Source organism: Rousettus aegyptiacus, unplaced genomic scaffold (genome assembly GCF_014176215.1).
Source record: "Rousettus aegyptiacus isolate mRouAeg1 unplaced genomic scaffold, mRouAeg1.p scaffold_m13_p_1, whole genome shotgun sequence".
In the NCBI taxonomy this organism is placed as follows: Eukaryota; Metazoa; Chordata; class Mammalia; order Chiroptera; family Pteropodidae; genus Rousettus; species Rousettus aegyptiacus.
Genome location: NW_023416284.1, coordinates 66,418,367 through 66,441,855, shown reverse-complemented (window position 1 = coordinate 66,441,855; position 23,489 = coordinate 66,418,367). Strand labels below are relative to the sequence as shown.

The 23,489-nt window shown below is 39.9% G+C and overlaps 1 long non-coding RNA gene and 1 other non-coding gene across 7 annotated transcripts in view; both read right to left on the bottom strand.

Annotated features, from left to right (window-relative positions):
* Positions 1-2,088: 2,088 nt before the first annotated feature.
* Positions 2,089-2,194, bottom strand: LOC118606395. The gene has a single exon (XR_004952345.1). It is a non-coding gene; the product is annotated as a U6 spliceosomal RNA (small nuclear RNA).
* Positions 2,195-3,800: 1,606 nt separating this feature from the next.
* Positions 3,801-23,489, bottom strand: part of LOC107514297 — a 79,476-nt gene continuing 59,787 nt past the window's right edge. For 2 of the 6 annotated variants that reach the window (XR_004955653.1, XR_001597736.2), the window contains exons 4-5: positions 18,723-22,734; positions 10,137-12,835 (exon numbers count right to left, since the gene is read on the bottom strand). This is a non-coding gene — a long non-coding RNA (uncharacterized LOC107514297). Of the gene's footprint in view, positions 8,008-10,136; positions 12,836-18,722; positions 22,735-23,489 lie in introns of those variants that run through there. The other 4 variants (XR_004955648.1, XR_004955652.1, XR_004955647.1 and 1 more) reach the window with 4 other exon arrangements.

The following is a 23,489-nucleotide window of genomic DNA, read 5'->3' as shown; positions in this document are numbered from 1 at the left end:
ATTCCCTGTCATTTAAGTCACATATTTCTATGTCTGTAAGCTTATTCTCTGGAGATTTTTCTCTTTCTTTCTGAGATGCCTTGTCACCTTGGTTGTTCGTGGTGTTTAATAGACTATTTCTCCTCCTGGGCATTAGCGGAAGTGTATTATGCTGTCTTCCAGAAAGAAGGTTTATTATGCAGAGGTCTGTCTGTAGTGTGTTGCAAAGAAGGCTCTTTTCTTTTGGTGCCCAGTAGGTGGCGTCTAAGCCTCTTGGATTCGTGCCTTAAAGTCCTGTGGTAGCTCTTATGTGCAGATCCCAAGCTCAGTCGTGCTGGTGTGCAGTTTGGGTGCTTTTTGTTGTTGTTGAATTTTAGATGTTCAGCTTATTGTTGTTTTGAGGGGAGAGATCTAGGGACATCTCTCACTCTGCCATGCTTTCTGTTGAAATGCTGCTCATAGCACTGGTCGCCTGCTGGGAATTGAAATGTAGCTTACAGGGCGCGCAGCTTTTGCTGTGTTTGGAAAGGCCAGTCACAACAATGGCTGCCCAGCTGTGAACACTTGGTCTTGAATCACCTGAGCAGAGCTTGGCAGCAAGCCAATAACGGTGCCCCAGGCAGTCTGCAGGTTGTGTGGGGCGGGGTCTCAGAGAGATAGTGGTAGTCAGATCAATACAGCCTCAGTCTTGCTGCAAATTTGGTAACTGTTCTGAGATCCCGCATAAGACCCAGGTCACAGCAAGACCTACTGTTATGTAGGACTGGCCCACAAGCCCTGATATCTGCCCAAGTTCGTGTAGGCAGCAGCGATCTGCCTGACCTTATCTCTGAGATGGGGCTCACAGCATTAGCTGCTGTTGCTGGGATTAGAACCACCGCTCACAGCAATGGCTGCCCAGCTGTGAGTTTCACTCTGAATCACTCCCCTCAAGGCTTGGCAGCCAATCATAAACGTCTACCCCCGGCAGTCTGCAGGTTTGACGGAGCGGGCTGATCCCCTCAAACTAGCATCTCCTAATGGCTCTGTGGGAGGGGTCTGCACAATCAAACTGGCATGGTCTGTAGGGGAGCCAGACTAAGGCACAACGGTGGCTGCCTTTTCAGCCGTCTTTCTGACTCCAGGTAATGAAGACTTTTTCAGAATGAATCCCCGTGAGCCTCAGACCCACTGCCAATGTCCTGGGTGAGTGTCCACAGGTCAGAAAACCTTTGCACAGGTCCTTCAAAGGGATGTCTAGGGGCTCAGTCACCGTCCATCTCACCCGGACGGCTGGAATCCCCTCTAGTTTCTACAGTCAGAGTTATTAGAATCTCCTCTTCCCTGGGCTGGAGAACCCTCAGATGTAACCAGGAGCCCCTCTCCTTCAGGAGAGCCTTTGCAGCCTCGCTCTCCCTCCCTGTGATGCTCCACCACCCGCGGGTGTGGGTCCAGCTTGATTTGAGACTTTGCCCCTCCTACCGGCTTCTATGTGGCTCCTTTATATTATCAGACATTGGTGTTATGATCAGGTGGACTCAGGTGATCCTCCGCATTGATGATTTTATAATTTGGTTGTAATTTCAGTGTGGTCCTGGAAGGAGATGAACCCTGCTTTTACCTAGTCTGTCATCTTCCCCCTTAGTCTTCAGATATAAGTTTTAAAATGTGTCAAATTTCTAGAAGATAAAGGACAGTCTTCCAAGTAATAGGAAGAAAACCATAATGGAAAATTCTTGACTACAGAACATAAGTTAATGTAAAATAATTTGAATGCAAAATTAAATAGGAGATGGTTATATTTGCTGCAAAGAGTTTCTAAAAAAGCTTAGTATCTTTATTCTAAGGTATGATCATAAAGATTGTAGGAGAAAGCAGTAGAAAAATGGTAAAAGGAAAGAAGTGATGAATTCACCAAGGAAGACACACAAACACAGAAATAAAGACACATATGGAAAAATGCCAGCTCCTACTATGAAAATGAAAATAACAGTGATACAGCATTCACTTATATAAACATGTTTTTTGCTAGTTTGTTTTTATTTGTTTTAATTATGGTCTCCTCCATGAACACTTTCTATATGTTGGTAGAGCGTGTTTTATATTCAATTGCCCTAAATCTTCTTTAAAAAAAATATGAAATGCTTTGTGAATTTGCATGTCATCCTTGTGCAGGGTCATGCTAACCTTCTCTGTATCGTTCCAATTTTAGTAAATATGCTGCGGAAGCGAGCACTAAATATTTTAAATATATACATTTTAAAATAAAATGATGGAGAAGGCGAGATATAATAGATATGCTCACACTTAGAAGAAATTGGTTTGTGATTATATTTTCAACACCATGCATCTTCTAATATCTCCTGTCTCCCTCTTTGCATAGACCACTAGAAAGTAGACTTTTATTGTGGCTCACTCCTAAAAAGATACCTCAGCGTAGCCCCCAGATGACGTACAGCATAATCATTAAGAGCTCAAATTCTGAAGTTTGATTTTCTACTCTGTCCCTTACTGGTTTTGTGAGATTAAGTAAGTTACTATTTTTCTAGGACTCTGTTTTCTTACGTGTAAAATGGGCATAATGATACCTTCCACTTTGTCATGGGAATTAAATGAGATCGTATATGATGGAGTTAAGACAATGCCCGATACACATAAGTATTCAGTAGATGCTAGTTGTTACTTCTTTCCTCCCTTCACCCTAACTTTCCCACTTTTAAAACTATATTTTTAGCTGTGTTTACTTTTGTGTACTGTTTCAAATTCTTTTTAGAATAAGGCAGCATATAAATTAATAATCTATCTTAGCAGTGCCTTCTTAAACAGTTGTATCAATTTATGACGCCAGCACCAATGCAGGACAATAGACGAGGTAAGTTGTGATATGCCAATACTGACCCTTAGACTTAAAATGCTCATTACCTTTGACGCGGTAATTTCATATTTGACTTTACACATGAAAAAGCTGAAACAATTTTACATACATAGAAAGCTCATTCACGAAATTTTTTTAGTACTATTTATAATAGCTGAAATTAAAAAAAAAAATCCTAATGTCCTTTAAAAGTAAAATGGTAAATTTTTTACTCAGAAAAAGTTTGTGCAGTCATTAAAATAATGTTTTCGAAAATTATATGATAAAATGGTAAACATACATGATGTAATATCAAAGGGGAAAGCAAATTACTTGTATCTGTAATATGACTACAGTAAATTATGATAATCTATAAAGAAAAAGACTGGAAGGAAATATATCAGCATGTTAATAATGGATTTTGAGTGGAGAAACAGTGGATGATTTTTAAATACATTTTTCCATGTGTTTCTGTAATCCCTGGTTTTCTTTAACAATGAATTCCCCCACCCACACACGAAGCCATTTAAGGTCGCTATTCACAACCCTTGGATAAACACAAAGGACGGTTCGGTTTGAACTGTTTTCTTTAGATAGGATGTCATCACTTTTTCATCAGAAATGCAGTTGCCTTTGGGATAGGGGAGGAGCCTTGGGGTCTGCATGATGGGGCCAGTTAATCTAGCTTTCTGTCAGTGGCTTTTCTCTTGGACTGATAAAATGAAAGAAAGCAGAACACCTTTAGAGAAGAAGGTGGGGGAGCAGATTCTTTGTACCAGTCGCAGAAGTTACAAAAATTCCAAAACCAGGGAAATGGAATTCCAGAGCAGAATTCATCGCCTGATTGGGAGGGGGGGAAAAAATCCTCAAACCTTATCTTTTTAAAGCAGTCAGCAAAATCCAATTAAAACATTACTGTCATTCGTATTTTAGAATTTTTATTTTTTAGCCTAAAGACATCAAATTAAAGACATTTTAGAACCTGAAGATAGAATTGTGTACTTTTAATTTTCATGTCGTGTATTGTCTTTTCTGATTATAAAGTTTAAGCATACAAAATGTATAAGTTGACAACTAAAATTCATTAGGAACCCCAGCACTTAGAGGATGACCACTGTTGTTAGTTGGGACTTATTATGTGAAATTTCTCATTCTTTCTGGTCTACATAGAGCTAACATTTCTTGAGTGATTACCAAGTGCTTGGCACTGCCTAGAGAATTTTACATGTTAACTAAATTAATCTCACAGCAACCTTCTGAAGTATGTACACTACTTATCCCCATTGTGTCGACGAAGTTCAGCTTCTTGTCTAAGACCATGAAGCTGGGAAATTAAGAGCCAGGACTTGCAACCCAGACGTTCTGGCTCTGAGTCTGGGCACTTAACTTCTCTCTCTATGGCTTCAATATATTTATAAATACATATTTACCAAAGTGGGATTATGCATCACTGTCTTATAACCTGCTTTTTCTTTTTAATGTAGTATCTGAACATCATTCCAAGGTAATAGAGATAAATCTACTTTAGTATTTTTAATGGTTACATCATGTTTTATTTCATGGGTATCTCATAATGTATTTAACCATAACCCATATGGTTGGATAGTTAAATTTTTTCACTATTGTAAACAGCAACAGAATGCACATCCTTACATGCAAATGTGCATTTGAGAGATGACTTCATTAGGATAAATTCTTAGAAAAGGAGCATTTGGGTCAAGGTGAAGATTATTCAGGCTTTAAATGCCCGTTGCCAAAAGACCCTCAAGAAAAGTTGTGCCATTTAAATTCCCTCTAGTGGGACAGGAGAGCGTTTATTTCCCCCTCCCCCCTCTTTAATTCCCGCCCCCCACTTTCACCCCTGACCTATGGATGTTGCCTTTTCCCCTTAAGAACTAGATCTCTGAAGGCTAAGCGTCTTATCCCACAGGCTCACGGAGTGCACCTGGGGCCTGTCTCACCCAGGGCCTGTCGCCTGTCACCTCCAGTGCATCTGGGGGCGGGGTGGACTGGTGCACCCAGGGGGTCCTGGTGAACCCCGGTTATAGTCCGTGGCTCCACCTGGGGCATGAACTCGTGAACTTAGGACCTTCTGCGTGTAAAGTGGACATGCTAACCACTACACTATGGAGCCAACCCCAGAAGAGTGTTTTTCTCTACATTCTAGAGTGTTTTTCAGACTTTTGCACCTCGACTTGCTATAATAAATACATATTATATAGCAATTCAATATACACACATTAAACAAAGTCTACTACTTTCCTGATGATGCAATGACCTCTTTTTCTCTCCTTTCCTCTCCTTTTACTTTCCTTTTTAATGTTTTCTTAAATGTCACATATGGCCCATTAATTACATAATCCACAAATGGACAGTAAATCACAGTTTGAAAAAATCACTACTTCAGTGCTTGAATATTAACATTCTTTTAGTATTTGCCTGCCTGATAACTTCAGAAAATGACAAGTCATTGCTTTTATCTTAACATTTTAATTACTTGAGAGGCCAAATATTTTGGAAAATCATGTTCTTGGAGAAAGTAAACTATAGTTTATTGTTTCTCATCTTTCAGTGCATGTTAGAACTTTTTAAAAATCCTTTAATTAATTGCCAGACCAAATAATTTCTAGAGATTGGGCCCAGATATCAACATTTGTGAGCAAAGCTGAGAACAAATGCTGTAGATAGTAAATTAAAGATTTGTGTGACAGTGTTGTTTATGACATATCTATATTGTCACTTTATAAAACTACTTTTAGTTTGATGTTCCTTTGAATTTGATATTTATTTTTAAATTTACCCGACAGACATTTAAACAAACAAATATCATTAACTCTCTAAAATTTTTTGTTCAATTGTAAGAGTTCTGACTTAATAAGCATGTCATTCCCAAGGGATGCTCTTTATTTAAATTTAAGTCCTCTAACATTTTTTGCAAGTCTACTATGTGCAAAGTATAGTATGGTGCCAGACCTGTGGGGTTAGACGATTCAACATGTAATAGGTACTTTAACCTATGCGTGCAAGTAACTATCACACCAGGAAGAGAGTGATAATTTCATAATCATACAAATATAGAACTAAAACCACTAAAAGGCTATGTTTCCAATATCCTCATAATATAGCTCATTTATGACAATTTTTATTATTTACATCAAAAAGCAACCAGAAAATTTAGGAACTCTTAACTGGATTTGAATTTCCTCTGTTTACCCTTTAAACATGATATATTTTTAAAATATCATAGCCATCCAAAGGTATGATTTAACTCCATTTTAAGTATGGAGTTAAAGAAGGGTTCTGATTTTGGCTTATCAGCTGTCATCTATACAAATCATAGTTATGCATACTTAAGTCTGATTTATGGTGAATTAAGGCATTGAAACCCATGGGAGACAGTTTAGATTTTCATGAATAAAATCACGTTGTGGGAGAACCGAGGTGCTATTTAGTATTTCAGAATTTCACCAGATAGAGAGTTCCAATCATTTACTGTATAGTGCACCTAAGTGGCCTTCTGGGACCCCGAATTGAATGTATCTCCCCCAAGAGTTCCTAGCTCCCTTCTGTCTGTTCCCCAAACCCATGTTCTGTCCTCTAATTGTGTCAGAGTGGATAATCGTGTCCTTTTCAGTGAGACAGAGGTTACTTTACATCTTTGATGCTGTTTCTTTATTCAAGAGAGGCTCTCAGAGGGCCACTAGGAACAGCTTCTGGCCACAGGACTGTCCTGGAGTAGCTAAGACAGCAGAGTAGTGTGTCTACAGCAGTTGTCCTCATGAGGGCTGGCACGGGAGAGAGATGTGAACAGATTCCAAGTAACTAAAAGGAACTGTGGTTGAAGTTGTAGAGGGTCATCCATGCCCTCTCATGGCATCTGTCTTTAGTCTACTCTTGGCCATATTGGCAATTCCCAAGTCTCCAGGTTCCTCTACTATGACTCCGTAAGAAGTTTACTGTAGTAGGAAAAGCTTCATCCTTGAGCAAGTTTCTTAACCTTTCTATTCCTCAGTTAACTCATCTATAAAAACCAAGTACATGACTATCCTTTAGAAGGAGCTAGCTCTGGTGGCCAGGATCAAACCCCCTCCATACAGCCAGCTGAGCAAGTGCTTGAGATCTCAGATGATCAAGTTGAGGGTCCACTCAGGGGCCTGGGGTATGGTTGGTGGTACGAGTTCACTCCTGGCGCCTGCCATCTTTTCCTGCAGTGTAAAATGTTCACCCTTCAGGGAGAGGTGTAGCAGAGTACTTATGGATTCAGTCCAATAATGGAACAACTGTTTAGTTTTTAGCTGTTCTCCACTTACTTTGGGAGAGGAGTCATCCAGGGAAAGAACCAAAAGCCCAATAGTCTTCGAGTCTCAGATTATTAGAATATGTATTTTCCTCTTGTTGGCCATGGTCACCAGAGGTCAATGATCAAGTCATCAATCCCAGACATCAGGTTTTTAGAAACGTAAAATGAAAAACAAGGGAGAGCTGCATCCTGTTGGGTCACATCCTGTTCACGAAGGCAGGAAGTGGGGCAGCAGACCAAGATGGTTAGAAAAACATGACGCTTATGAGGCATTTGCATGCTATGTGTGTATGTCTGTTAAAGTGTACAGTTTTTAAGACACTGTGAATCAAAGCCCATATATCATGTGTTTGAAAATCCTCAAGCTTCTTGTCAAATCAAACTGGCTAAAAGCCAACTCTTTGTTATATGATCATTCTTGATATATAATCATATGAATCTGAGAAATAGAAAAAGATCTTATTTGCCATTTGAAAACTACTCACAAACTCATGGAGTGTTTCCTCTAGGAATAAGAATGCACTGTAGGAAATTTCGCAATGGCAGTCCTAGGGAGTGTGAGATTATGGATCTCATCAAGAAATAGGAATGCTATTACCTCTCTCGAAGGGAAGAACGGATTGTCCCAGCCATGGGCAGCCCATTATGCTTTGCCTGAGAGGCATCAGACTTGTATAGAATTGCCAGTAGTACAGAGTGCTTCCCACTCAAAGCACAGCTTGTCTTTCCTTCATTCAGCTGCCTCAGCTGTCAAAAGAACTTCTCGGACTCAGGCATGGCAAAGTCCTTTCTGGTCCTTTCTCTTCACCTTCACTTGTCTCATTTACTTTTTCTTTCTTCTCTTGCATGTGTTTCAGGCAGGATGATGGTCTGATGGTCACACAGTGCTTTTATCCTGCTTTGCATGAGGGTGAGATTAAGGAGAAAGCATTGTCATCTTTTGGGTTTTATGTTGATAATTGACATCATTCTAAGAGGCCCCTTCCACCTCTGGATTATCTAGTAATTTAGGACTACAGTACTTCTAAGGTAAGCCAAGCATTCAGGACAAGGATGCTCAAACTTTCGGACTGCTGGTCCCAAGGATCTGTCTTTAAGATTTAAAAACCATGTGCTTTGCAATCAGCACTCAATGGTTTGACTTTCTTCTTGGGTTTTTTGTTTTGTTTTGTTTTGTTTTGTTTTGTTTTTGGTCTTTGGTAAGTAATTTTGCTAGGAATGAGCCGCAATTACTAGAAAATCATCTCTCGGGAATATCCATGTATCATGGAACTAGATGGGAAGGAACCTTCTAGGAAGGTAGGCCTACTAAAGAAAGGCTTCACATATTATCCAGTGATTTCAGCGTTTAGCATTTAGAGAGACAGAAAGAAAAAAAGGAAAGAATAATATTGACTGTGCTAAGATCAATGCATGGGTAGCAGCATAGTTTTTAATTCTAAAAATTTTAAGTAATGAAAATCCACACAAATATCTCATATAATTTTATCCCAAAATAAAATTTTTATTTGTCCATGTGCTGTTCTAGTTCTTACGATATACAATTTTAACCTGTTTACAGTATCACAATGAATATTGTTGATTTTCACCTCAATTCATATATAAGATGTTTTTTAAGAAAAAAAAATGACAATTAGATTCATTTTTTGGTGCTCATGAAGAGAGCAGCAGAATGACTACAGTAAAGTTGTAGGTTTCCTTTCTGGCTTTGCCCTTGGGACTTTCAACATTTCAGTGTTTCAGCTCAACTTATGAAAAACACGAGCTTAGGACAAATCACCTTACAAGTATATTTGGTGAGAAAATAACTGGGGTGTGATTTCAGAATTACCAGGATGGAAAGATGTGGTATTTAATGCTGTAAAACTTAGAGGACCTCAATAGCTGGACAGGTCACTGGGCAAAACTCCCCTCTTCTGGTGTTCTTGTCCTTTCACTTCTTATTTTTCTTTGTTCTTTTCGCTGTTCCCAGCCCCTGCTTCCTCAAAATCTTGTGTAAATCTAAATGTGAGGATTCTACTTGCTAATCCTTGTGGTGTATGTTGGGTGGCAGGCAATACGCTAAGGTCTTTACTCACACATCTCATTTAATCCTATTCGATGAGGTGCGTACCATCATTCCCACTTTACAGATGATGAAACTGACTTGCTAGTAATTAAGTATCATGCTAGAGAGCGGTTGGTAAGTGATGGAGAGCTACTGTTCCCACACCCATCTTTTCCATTAGATCCTTCTAATTATACATCTGGCTCCTTCAAAACACCACTCTGCCTTTCAATATGGAGCCTAGGACAGAAATATCATTTTAAAAAGGAATGCTTTAGATTCAGCTGCTTAGTCTGTGAATGATATGATCTCGTTCTCTCTCTCTCTCTCTCACCTTATTTTCCTTTTGTTTTTGTATCTCGAATTTACTGTCACCACCTTCTACAAGCTGGGGACATTTATTTTCAGAAATAATTGGTTAGAGAATACGGTTTTATGTAATAGGAAACGGTGTTTCAGAAACGTAAACCGAAGGAAAAAAAATCAGAGTGATTTTCCAGATGTCTCAGTTCCTTTTTTTTTTGTTTGTTCTTTGGTAAACTATTCAGTTGGTTCCATTCAGAATACAAATTTAACCACCTGTAGATAAAAATAACTTCTTTTATAGTTTTACCTCATACGGCAATAACATATTGTGCTTTTTCATGGAAAGATCTATGTTTAGAAAGAATACAAGGCACCCTCAGCCCCATGAGTAATAACTGTTTGGCAAGATGATGCTTACGGTAGATAATCACGCTAAGTCCTTCTTTGAAAGGCTTACAAATTTTTGTTACACAATCTGTACGTGTTATTTTGTGATGCATGAGACCTCATTTAATAATAATAATAATAAAAACCCCAAAGGATATATGTGTATAGCTTTGGGAATTCCTTTTACATCTTGTATAATGACTCACAATTTAAATGCACCAAGCTGGGTAGAGGAAGCATCTTTCTATGATTGTTTCACAAAAATAAAAACCATAAACCTGAAATGGAAACTGCAGACCTCTGCATGCTCTTCTGCCCTCCCTTGGGCAAAAGGTGGCACCTGTGGAGAGTATTTGAAGTTTATAAAATGAAGCGACTGGCGGGTCATAAATGGGATGACCCCAGGAGGAAGGAGGGAACCATTTTCTTTCTGGCGCTTAAATTCATGATGTTTACTTTTAATTTTTGGTATAATTCTCCCCAAGTTCTGAAGTCCAGTCATCTAACTTAAATACAGTTAGAACTGATATAGTATACAAATGGCTAAATAAAATAGAAAAAAATAATGACTGGCATATAAAATTCTAAACTTTGAGCATCATGATTTCCTGGAATTAGATAGATAAACACCAGGGAAATTATAGGAACAATTCCTGAGTTAGGAGAGTGCTCTCTTTGACCTCTGAGATTATTTTATTTTATGACTTTTTACTCTTGTAGATCTGATAAGTTTCTACTGGGAGATAACTTTTTAGCCACCTAGACTCTCAGAGAGATTTGACCAAAATAATCTGAACAAAAGCTCAGTGGCAGACACTTTCTTTTCAAGAGAAGCAGTGCTGACAGTAGCTGGGAGGAATTGGTGATCTCTTAATAAAAACAAATTTAAGTATATAACTATTGTTATTTTTGTTGGAGAAATAACCATTATCTTGGTGTAAAAGTTGTATTTCATCTAAAACCCACTATTTGTAAATAGAGTCATGGGTTTTCGCCTACTAAATTTGGGCAACTCTTCCGAGAATTGTGTATTCATTCCAAATTTCATCGCACAAACTAAAAGTTTGGTTCAAATTTCATCCAACTGTCTTATTTGAAGTTATAACTTAATCAGCAGTTCAATTAAGTTTAAATGTATAGATATAGAAAGAGATTACAAACATAATTTGATGTGAGTTTTATATTTTGTGAAAATTAAAAAAAAAATTTTAAATCACTCATAGAACTTTCCAAGGATGAGGGATCTGCAAAATATGGTCAAATGAGCCAGTTAGATTTACTCAGGGTTTCCAAGATCCTAGAACTCAGGTCCTGGGCGGCATTGGATCCGGAAGGCTTATAGAACACACTCCAGATAATGGCTTCGCAATTAACTTAATTTCATCTCTACATTTATGAGAGTAAGATTTAACACAATTAGAAATTTAAAGTCTTCCAATGGGTTTTTCAGTCTTTAAAATGCAGTAATCATGGCTCCAAATAATTGTTGCTATAGAGTTAGAAGCAAAATGCTATATAAAGAAATAGACTCAGGATTACTGTGGATTCTTGTGTTCTGACCCAATGACTGAGCCATTCCCAAGTGGAATAATAGCAAGCAGCAAAGATTTTGAAGAAGAAAGAATCAAAAGAACGTAACATACGCTTTTGTATTTTCAAAATAAATTACAGAATGATGAAGGGAAGTGGCCATATTTTGTCCAAAGTTGTTCTCATAGTAAAAAGGATGATTTGCGCATTGGAAAAATTAAAGCTGATGAAATAGGTCTGAATTCAAATCTTCAAACAAAAGTATGTAAGAATTAGTCCAGTTTAAAATAAACAAACAAACAAAAACAGCTCTATTGGCGTATATATAACTCATCCATTATAATTGCTTAGTTTGATAATATTTAGTAAATATATGTAGATTTGCCTCTGTCACTACAATTCAGTTTTAGAACACTTTCATCACCCCTTCCCCCAAACTGGCAGCTTTTCAGGTCACTCAATAAATGGGCTGGAGTGAGAAATACATACCCTTCAAAATCCCAAATGAGAAATATGTACCCTCCAACATCCAAACAGTCCTCCTTTTGGATTGTAGGAAGGGCCAGATACAACAACTTATCCTTCACCTTAGAAAGTATATAATGGTATAAATTTTGAGGGTCCAGCCTCCTCTTCATTCAAGCAGTTCTGGGTCTGTAAACTAGCTCAAGTCCAGGAATTGATTGAGAGGCTGTGACTCTGTTTTATGATTAAAGTTAGACTTTGGTTCACCTGGCTTAGAACTCTTCTGCTTATATGGATAAGTAAGAATTTAGTTGACTGCCTATCTATGTCACTTCTATGGACACCATCAACTAGCCAACACCTCAGGTCTTTGTGAAACCTACTATTCTGATTACTGCTTTGACACTGCTGTCCATTAGGGTAGCCACACTCATTTTGTCTTTGGCAATTAAGTGCCACCATTTGGCCCCTGCCACCCCAGGATCTACTTACCCCACTGCGTCTAAGGATTGCAATTTAGCGATAGCAGTTACCACAGAGATTACTGACCTACAGAGAAGAACAACCACGGAATTCTTCAAGGAGTCCAGGGCTCCCCTCAGAAACTCATTCCTCGTAGTCATAGTGAAAGATGTGTCCTCTGGACCTTCCTAGGGTGAGTGAGAAGGTCTTACTGACATCATAAATCTACTTGGACATTCCAATCTCCCTAAGCTGTTGGATACCTTCCTCTACATATACAAAGACAGTCTGGCATTTCAGCTTCATTTAGTGTAGATCATTCTTCAGTCCATGTTCCAGCCAACCACCCAAACTGCTAGAGGCCTTTCTAACCACTCCAGCTACATTGTTAAGTCCAGAATCTCTGTTTTGTGGGCTCCTGTCAATATTTGGCTTGATCCAACTTTACTTTCCTTCCTTTATGTATTTCTTTTGGACTGTAGTGCATTCCCTCGTGGGTCACATTTCGTTTCTCGTTTTTCGGGGCCTGCTGGAACATGAGTCTAGTTACGGGTCTGGAAGTAAAAAAGGGTAATTGAGGTGGGTTCTGAGGAGGATTGGCACTGTCTTGCAAGGCCATTACCTCACAGGAGGCTATTAGAGTTCCCGCAGGCAACTCAGGGTTAATTTCTTCAAATGGGGATAGAAGGGCTGCTTCTACTGACAAAGAGGACTCATTTGAGTCCCTATTTTTTGACGTGCAGTAAATTCCAACCTAGTGATTTTAACGACTCAGTCTTGTGCCAGAGTTTTAAGTACCAAGGTATTGTTAGGGAGGCCTCTTTTCTAGGCCGTCTCTAACAACCACCCATTTGCCCATTTTCTATATTCACCCCAGGGCCAAGCCCAGGCTCCAGGGATCTTTGGCGAGTCCATAACCACTTAGCCATTCCCCTCTGAAGTCTTATCATCATCTTTTCAATTCCGGGAATTTCATTTCCTACCTTACTGCTCCTTATAGACACTCTTCCTGCCTTGACCTCTATAAGAATAGAAACTTCTATTGCTCTAGAATTGACGTCTGCTTTCCATTTTGCCAAAATCCCCTTTCAAAAAATTACAAAGCTTGGTTTCCTGATTTAAATGAGCATGGGGGAAAATACAGGGAGCATAAACAACAAATTGAGCATATTACCCCATTGTAGGGATGAGACAGCAAAGTGACTGAAGATGGAGGGGAAGACTCGCTAACATTTTAGAGAACTTATCTTCTCTAAGTACATAAGGCGTGATAGATATCCCCAGAACTGGATGCCATTCCTTCTTTTAAAACCTCTACCCCTAGCTTCTGGAGCAAAAGCTTATGCTTCCGAAGTCTGTTAGTGTTACAGTCTATGACTAGCTTCTGGTGATAAATCTTGTGTGTGAATTGTGGGGACGGCCGGCATCCAAAGTAAACAGCAATTGTTGTGGGGAAGGCCAGACGGGCGACCCTGCTGGCTGCTCTTCAGCTTTCTGACTGCTGATTGGGTTCCCCAGGACTCTGCTGGCAGGCTGGCCCATGTCTCTGGAGAGAGCTTGGGCCTCTCATCTCCCTCAGCTAGGACATTGGCAACTCTACCCTTCCCCACAGGGAGCCCTTGTGGCCTCCTCTCCCTACGTTAGGTGACAGCAAAAAAGTTCTAAGTTCCGCACACTCCTTCCTTTGGACTCTCCCTATCAGCCCATTGGCTCAGGCTTTACTTTCTAGGCAGTGGAAGGCAGAAGAAAGTGATTCTCTGCAATGTACCAGAAAAGAGGAAAGCCTAGGCCACAGTACATGTAGCTGTCCAAGCTCCCTTTGTTCATTCATTTGTTCATACCTCTGCTTTTGACATTTCCTCTGCCTGGAGTGCCTTACCTTACTCTCTCCTTTTCTCCTGGTAAAATTCCTACATATTCTTTAAGCCTCAATGAAAATGTCAACTCTGCTGAGAAACCACCAACCTTTTGCTACCATAGCATTTGTTCCTAGTTCTGCTACAGTACTTAACTTATTGTATTATAGTGAGTTATTTTGTACTGCCTGAGTACAAAAGCTTTTAAAAATTCTTTATCCTTAGAGTCTAGGGTGGTGTCTGACACATCAGTGATGATAATTATTATGATAATAATAACAGCCGTTATTCATTGTATGTTTAGCAGTTGCAAGGCACAATGCTATGAGCACCACACACATTACATCATTCAATCCCCATCACAATTCTAAGGATAGCTATTGGTGTTATCCTAATTCTTGGTGAATTTTTAGGAATTCCTTAGATGGAGATGCAGAACAGTATTTCAGTTTAAAGAATGGCAGGAACAAATGTGGCCAGGAAGCATGGTCTGTTAAGAGCAGGATGAGTAGTCCTGGGACGGGATACAGAGGAGAGAAATGAGTCTGAATAGGTGAGCTGGTACCATAATGAAAAGGCTTTTGGGTGCTCTAAGGCACTGCACCTTCTTCGTAGACAGTAGGGAGCCATCAAGGAAGAGCCAATGCAATCTGAGCTAGAGACCAGAAACAAGTGGCAAGCTGTGGCTGTAACCTAGGTGAGGCCCAAGCATTCATCACACATCGCCTGGGGGCCCATGGAGGGTGAGGGACCTTGCTGGGGAGTGGAGACAAGACACAGAACAGAGCCAGGCCTGTAAGGTGATCACAGTCAGGTGAGCAAGCAATGCAGAGTTGTAGGTGTCATCGTAAACGTCTGCACCAGTTTGGTTGGCACAAACAAAGGAGGGTGCAGAGCCCCTGGTGGAGGGGAGGGGCATCAGATGGTGGGGGGCATCAGGAAGCCTTTCTAGTGGAGATGGTACTTGAGCTGAGACTCTATTTACTGGTCTGAGAAGATGGAAGGGAGGCGGAAAGACTGAGGAGAGGGAAGTATAGGCAAGAAGAAAGCACTGAGGCATCAACAGCAAGACTCATTAGTGTGACCTACTGGTTTTTGTTTGTTTGTTTTATAAAACTTATTTTGTTTATTAAGTAATGCTTGTTCATTATAAAAAATATGTTAAATATAGAAAAACAATAACTATAAATTTATAATTACACTATTAGAGATAATTAGTTTAAAATTAGGTAAACATCCTTCCATTTTTATATGTATATGTGTGTTTGAGTAAGAATAAATGTGCATGTATATGCGTGTATATATATGTATAAATACACACATATATAAATATATCAATAAGTATGAAAGTATAAGTGTATGTGCTGAAACCTCACCACCTTATCTCTATTTTACTGAATATCCTGTTCCACAGAGTTTAGGGATAAAATAAATTTACATTTCTTTGAAGTTCAAATAGAATAGACTTAGAATACCCATCTGCCTAGTCTGATACAAAGTCTAGCCTTTTTCTGGGGTCCCTGAGTACTTTCTAGGACAAATCAAGAAACTCTTACATATTCTTCATCCCATCCTAATTGTACAGCTTCTCTGTCTGCCCCAACCCCTACCCTGACTTCTGTCTAAGATTTAAATAGAAGAGGAAAATATGGGTAGACGATTCATTTCAGAAAGAATAAAAATGCCTTCGGAGACATGAACCATGTCTTTCTTATTCACTGCTATACCCCTAGTGCTTCCAATAACACCACCACATAGTAGATGTTCAATAAATATGCTGAATGAATGAATGGATTCAAACTTCCATTTGTTCATGCAATGAACGATTATTGAACACTTTTGATGTGCTAGGGATTAGGAATGTACATGTAGACCACATGAAGTTTTTGTCTATAATGGATACAGTTTAAAGATGAACAGCCTTTAAAAGCAAATTGGGCTTCCATGTGAGGCAGTGAGCTTTCCAGCATAGGAAGTATTCAAGTAGACCACTGACCAAAGTTATAGAAAGAATTCCTGCTTTAGGAGGAATCTTGGACTAAAAGACCAAGATTATAAAATTGTATGACTGGATAAATTTTAGATAATCTTTTCTAACTTATGAGTCATAATAACCAAATAGGTCACAGAAGGATGCCAAAGGAGATATATTTAAAATGAAAAGCAAATGTTTGGTGGGATCCATATAGTTGTTAATAATAATTGAGATTTCTTGAGAAGCCCACAGGGTGTTACTCTCAATAAGAGCCAGATCATTTTTAATTACTTAATTATTCAATTTCAAATGTTTAAATATTTATTCTTTAATTCCATCCATTTACCATATCCAAAACCCATATTTACAAAAAAAAAAAACAAACAAAACAGCCAAAAACTAAATAAGACAATAAAAACAAGCTTTTGATAAATATTTTTTGAGAGAGCCCAAAGATCTTGACTTTGATTATTATTTGGGAAATCCAATATGAATACTTTAAGACAAAAATTTTAAAACGTTGCTCTTACATAGACTTGGAATTCAAAACTCACTCATTTATTCCTTCATTCAAGAAATATATAGTAGAAAAACAAAAGAAATAAAAGAAAGACAGTAAACATCTACTAAGTGTAAGATACTGCAGACTGAGCAATATAAGCAATTCCAAAGGAAAATGAGATAAACTATGATACATGATTTTATTACAGTGATAATCATGCATTAAATAAAATTATTAAAAACTGAAACTAGTAAAAAGATTACTCCTAATCATATAATTTAATAAATAACCACTGTTAATATTTTTGTTTTCCTTTCAGTGTTTTTATTAATGTAATTTTCATATAATTGTAATATCAATGTAGAAGCTATTTTGAACTTTAAAATACCAATCTTTGTATGAGCTGGTGGAAATTTCTTAGTTTGGTATAAATTAAATCTGATTCCCTACAACAGGGGTTCTCATCCTCCAGGCGGTGGACCTTACTGGTCTGTGGCCAATTAGGAACCAGGCTACATCTATATTTGTAGCCACTCCCCAGCACTAGCATCATTGCCTCAGCGCCACTTCAAATCAACAAGCATTAGATTCTAGGAGCATTGGTCCCTGGTGCCAAAAAGATTGGGGACCACTGACCTAGAGCTTTAATATTTGTTCCTTGGCTTTCCTTTGTGGACCTTAAATATAAATATTTCGAATTGAAAAAAAAAACATTATAACACATAGGTTATATTTAAACAACACCAAAGTGGATTTGACAAATTAGAATGGTGTAGGTATAATGGCCAGATTGCAAAATTAGATTACAGATTAGTAGTTGGACAACTAAATGGTCAGAACTGACAATTGTGGCCATTAGCCTCAATAGTGCACATAGCTTCAATCATAACTAAATAACTATTTAGTCGCTGTTTAATGATGATCTTTCGTATTAGACTCTAAGCTCTGTGAGGCCAAGACTAAATTTGTCTAGTCCACAGCAATGAGTATCTAGTTTATTGCTTGGTGCAGGCTTGATTTTTAGTGAATATAATTAGAATAAGTGAATGAATGATTTATTCACTGAGAGGTTTGGGGGCAACCCACGCATCCAACGACTCATTCATTTATCCATCATCAAATACCTCACATACTACCTGCCACACCCCGGGTGCTGTGCTGAGCACCATGGACACAGGGATAAGCAGATGTGGCCTCCCACAGAGCAAGAGTAAGGACCCTTACCCAGGGCCCACAAACACCTCTTCCATGGCTCTTTTGTCTATTGTTCTGCTATGGAAACTATTCCTTTATATTAAGGGATTGTTCCTTTAAATCACAAATATGCTGAGAAGTGGGCTTGTCACTTGCTCACAACCTGGGCTTTGGGTAAACTAGTTTCTCCAGTTCTGGAGGGGAGGGGGTCAGACAGGCATAAGGCTATGGAAGGGGCACTCTCAGGGAACCATTTTCTCCTTCTTTATAGTAGGAGGCCCTGGGGCATGAGGAGGCAGTAGTGCAACAGCAAACATGCCCAACTGGCCACCTAGCTGTGTGGCAGCAGGCAGTCAGCCAACCTTCTGAGCCTCAGGTATCTCATATGCCTGAAGGTAATAGAGATCAACTGTGGCTACAGGTATGGAAGGGCCCCTGAGCCAACCACCCATGCTCCCCTCCATCAGCTTCGTGCTCTCCTCTCCTGTGCAGCTTCTTCTCCAGAAGGAGCCCTTCCAGCCTCTTGCACAGGGACACTAGCTGCATCTCCTTTTTCCTCTGTAGTGGGGAAAAAGGCTCTTGCTGAGTTCCCACCTGTGCCAGGCAGGAAGGAGGAGGCTGTACTAGAGAAAAGTCAGACCTTAGGGAAGAGGGCTTGAAGCAAATTCGACTTCATTGCCACACAGCAACCCTAGGGCAGCCCTCCTGATGCCTTGCAGCTTGCCACCCCTGAGCTGCACCCCACCACCAGCCGGCCTTGGGGTGGCTGCTTGGGAGGTTGCCACAGAGGCCTGCCATTCTCTATCCTATCATCAGGACCTCATTCTGGGCCATGTTTTTGTCACATGGTCATGATAACAAGGCAATCCCTCCTTCCCTGACTCACCTGGAGGTGAGTATTTCAAAGCCAGTGCTGCAGTTGGTGGCCTGGAGCTGTTCTCAGTCAGGGTGAAAGGTGGACAAGGGCCTGGAGTAGAGGCCTACCTCTGCATCTTCCAGTTTCTCTCTCATTCTCTTTGTGATTCTCATGCTGTCTCCTTGTGAGGTAAGCTGCGGTGGAAGAGAAATACACAATAAACATGAAGCCAGTGACTCCTTCAGCTGTCTGGGATAGGAAGCTCTGTCTCTCAGACCTCAGGGAAGGCAAGGGGAGGAAAGGAAAGCTGACCTTCCTTTGCTGTGTTCCTAAGGAAAGCAGACATCTTAGTCCATATGATTTTACCTTTTAGCAGTGCTATAATCTTTTTTAAAATGGTTTAAAAAAAACATATATAATATAAAAGAACTAGAGTTGGGATGGTTGAGGAAATGAGTTATGTTTGTTGAATATAAAGCTCAACTCAAGGAAATAACCGCTAATTTTTGTAAAAGCTTTTAATTCAGTACTAGTTCTTTTCAGTATTTTGAAAATACAAAGTGCTCAAACCTCGATTTTCCTGTTCAGAAGTTAAGCGAGTAGGGAAGTTTTTAGTATCGCTGCTTTTGACAGATGAGGAAATTGGGGATACAAAAGAGCCATAGAACTTCCTCTAGTCTGCCCTGAGTTGGTTCTTGAGGACCATGGTCAAAGGAGCCAAATCTGGCACATAGTTAAGTTCTTAATGAATGCCATCTAATCAGGCCCTTTCTCCCTAGTATAATCTCTGTGGTGTCCTGTACTTTTCCTTTACAGTGATAATTACAGCCTATGGTGAAATACTTATATGTCTGAGTCAGTCCTCCCACACCCGCTTCATGATGACAGAGACCAAGTCTGTTTTGTTCAACACCTTACATGCCTAGCAAAATGCCTGGCACAGCGGAGGGCCTTGCCAAATAAGTGCTAAGTTAATGAATTGAAAAATTAGCCTTTTTGTAGCAATTCTGCTCAGTTGTGACTCTTGGCCATGAAACTTTCCTGCCTCGGTTGATCATGAATTAAATGGGAATAATAATATATCCATTCTGAAGGATTAGTTGCCTGTCTCCAAGTTGGGGAATGCCATTGCTTGGAAAATGTTGCTGTTCCCACAGAGGTTCCAGGCTTCTGTGTCCTTGAGAACAAATGCCAATTTCTCCTCTTTCCCCACCCATGAATTCACTGGAAGGAAGCTGTCACCATTGACAAGACCTCATAAAGTTAACATATACCTAAAACTAAAATATAGACATTGTCATGTTATGAAGAAAAATGAGATAAACTATTTCAAGGAACGCCTGGAGTAGAAACCCTTTGAAAGCTATCATTTGGCGATTAGTCATTTGTCTAAAATCTTTTGCTGAGCTCTTTCTTTGCTGCACAATAAGCAGGGCATTTGAGCCCCACCCAGAAGCTGCACTGAATGAAGACACTGACAAATGGTAATTAGGACATGTGTAGTGTGCCATGGGAGGGAGGCCAGGAGCTCAGGCAGAGGCCTTCTAATCACCAGTCAATCTTGAAGGACAAATGCAAATGAGCCAGTAAAAGACGGTGTTCTAAGTGGAGAGGACAGGATGATGAAAGCCATGAAGGCATGAGAACTCTCAGCACGTTGGGACTCCATTTCTGAATGTCTTCTAAGGGTGTGGGCATGATTTAAAGGTTATTGTTTATTCCCAATCATGGCAGCAGTGCTGGAGGTGTTTGTTCCAATTGACAATGGGCTTTCTCACGGTAAAGTGTCTGCAAGAGCAGACACCCAGTATGTTTCTGAGAAACCATACTCCTGGCCAGCTCATACTAGTTGCGGGGTCAGAAGGTATCTGGTTTCTTGATGCTTCCTATAGCAGAGATCCAAAGAGAACACCATATTTCCATATTTCAGGGTCTTTCCCTTTTTTTTTTTTTTGGAAATGGGAAGACCTCTTGCAAAGCCCTGCTAGCTCGGGTGGGAACTGGAATGGGGTATCCTGGAAGAGATGGATATGTTGAACCTTGGGGGTTCCCAGAATCTCAGAATTGAAAAAAACTGAAATAGGCTTCCCGTCGACACTGATGACCGAAATCTCTGTGGAAAAGCCCAGTGGGCTGCATACTTGCTTCCCAGCTGACTTATGGAAGAAAGAGCTTCAGCCTGTTCAGGCTGGTTTATCTTTAGGGTGGACCACTGGGCAGCAGGCCTAGGAGAAGTACGCCCTAAGTTCAGCCTGTTCCTCAGCACAGCAGACTGCCTTGTTTTTCCGCAAGGCTTATGTTGACACTGATTCCTCTTATAAAGTAATGCGAGGGCAGGGTTTTATTCACAGGTGGAAAACAATAAGGCCTGGATTTCCATGAGATCATTTTGCTCCCACCTGAGGGGTACAGCCTCCTTTCTATCTCAGGCTAACTTGGTGGTGGTGGTGGTTGTTGTCGTCGTCGTTGTTGTTGTTGTTTTAACACTTTTGTCACAGTAAACTGATTAGTCCCACTTAGTGGCTCCTGGGAGTTTTCACATTCCAGAGTGTCCAGCCCTCACCAGCTGCTCAGGTTTCTATCCCAGTGAATTAATGTTCTCATTAGTAGCACCTTCCAATAAGCTAAGGAAAGTGGTTAGTTCAAGACTTTTAAACAAACCTAATTGGGGAACATGGCCTCTTAAACTTCCTATGTGATAGATGATGCCTTTGCTCTCATCTATTCTTCTCCGGATTTAGGATACAGTGAGAAGTTACTCTGTTATTCATCTCACATTTTTTCATGCCTCTTTTTTCTTCCTTAACTGGAACCACAGATTGAAAGTTTCCCCTGGGATGACTGTACACTTGAGCACGCAGACCCAGAGATGTTGACTGTTATGCCTGAGATCACAGTTATTAAAAAGAGGGGATGGGCCCAAAACCCAGAGTTTTCTAACACCCAGCTCCTGAGTTGACCACCCATGCGTCCTCCAGCCTGATGTCCAGCCCTGGGTATTTTATTATATTATTTTCCTCATTTCTTAGAGGCTTTATAACCAGAGCAGTGTTCTTTATGTAGATAGTACTTAAGAAAACTATTACCTAACTTTTTATTTATTCAGATTGCGGCATCAGCTTTCAGGAAACGCATTAGAAATGTGTGGGAAAACTCCACGAGGCATCCTCCATGACTTTTGGATTGGGTTTTCAACACATGGAGCCATGATGTCATTCATTGTTGAATAGAAGAACAAACCAAACTTGTTTTCAGGGTCTAGCATAGCACTTCACGCAGAGGCTAGAATTCTCCAGCTGGCCATCGTACTGAGTACAGGGCATCACCAGTTAACTGTCAAGGCTCTGGATCTTTGGGCTCAAATGGAAAAGCATCTTCCACAAGGGGGGGAAGAAAGTGTCGACTCTATAGCTTCATATAAGTAAAACTTAAGGAATATCCCCTGGAATTCTAGCTACCATTGTGGCCTGCTTTCTATGTGCCAGATATGGTGCCCTGCTATGCTATACAAATGTTAACGCATTCAGTCCTCAGCCCTAAGTGGCAGAATTTATATTATTCCCAAATTTATGAATGAGGAGAGTTGCTTGTTCAAAGTCACACAGCTAGAAAGGGGCTGAGCGTGAAGTCAGATTGGCTGATGAAAGCCCTCTGATCCAGAAATGTTTGAAGACACAGTGGGAAGGCTTTCAGGGGTGTAGGCCATTGAGCTTCTGGCTGCTGCTGGATGCTGGGCTTCTCTCCATGTTCAGGTTTCTAAAAGGGACAGGACCCTCATTTATGTCTTCCGTTCTCACCTCTGTAGTCTACCCTCGTGGGAGGGTGAAAAAGAAGGAGAGGAGACCTTCTCAATGTTTCGCACCAGTGGCCATAGCAATGAGAATGGACCAGACTCTGGCGTGTTGGGTGTGCTGGCACATGTCCTCAGGTTTCTGGCACTGGGGTTTGGATCACAGTTGTCTTTGCTCCAGGGAGGACAAAGAGATGCTGTTTACCAACATTGAGTCTCTGAACTCATTTTAATGGCCTTCGAGAAATCTCTCTATGGGAATAAAAGTTATGGAGAAGGAATTTTTTTATCTTCTACACACATTTAGGTCAAATTTATTTTTGCCAAATAAAACAAGTATAATTTCCCCTCCCATAATCTTAAAACAGACATACTCCAGAAACATTTTGTTTGTGTCTTTAGAAGATTGCTTTGCTTTTTCCTGTGTCCAGTAAATAGAAAAATGTGATGCTCTGGTAATGAAAGCCTGGGCCAGTTTTTGAGCAATATCCACATAAACATCGGATTTTATTTTATGGCTATTTTTCATTTAACATCATATACTCTTCAACAGGACTGAAGGCATTCCTGTCGTAAGGAAGTTCATGACCTAATGACGTCATTGATAAATCCCTGGTTATCATTGTGCACCCCCCCCCAAAAAAAAGGTTAATGCGAGTTTTAATCTATATAAATAAACCTATCAAGAAGAAAGTAAGGGCTATACAATGTCATGGAGATGTATTATTCTTGGAGTTTGTTGTTTTCTCTGTGAGGAAAAGAATTTTGTTTTGCTTTTTAAACCAATCCCCAAGCAGCATTAAACATGGTTAGCAGGAATAAACCTATAAGGCTACTTTGTAAGAAGTAATGAGCACTTGAAAATTATTAATATTTTTTCATATTTAGGAACACTTTGGAAGCTCTGAGTGAATAAATGAGGAGTAACAAGCTAGGTAAATACGTAAACTCTTCAGCATTTAGTCTTGTAGCAGGAGGTTTAGTTATGTGAGGAGATAAGCAGATGT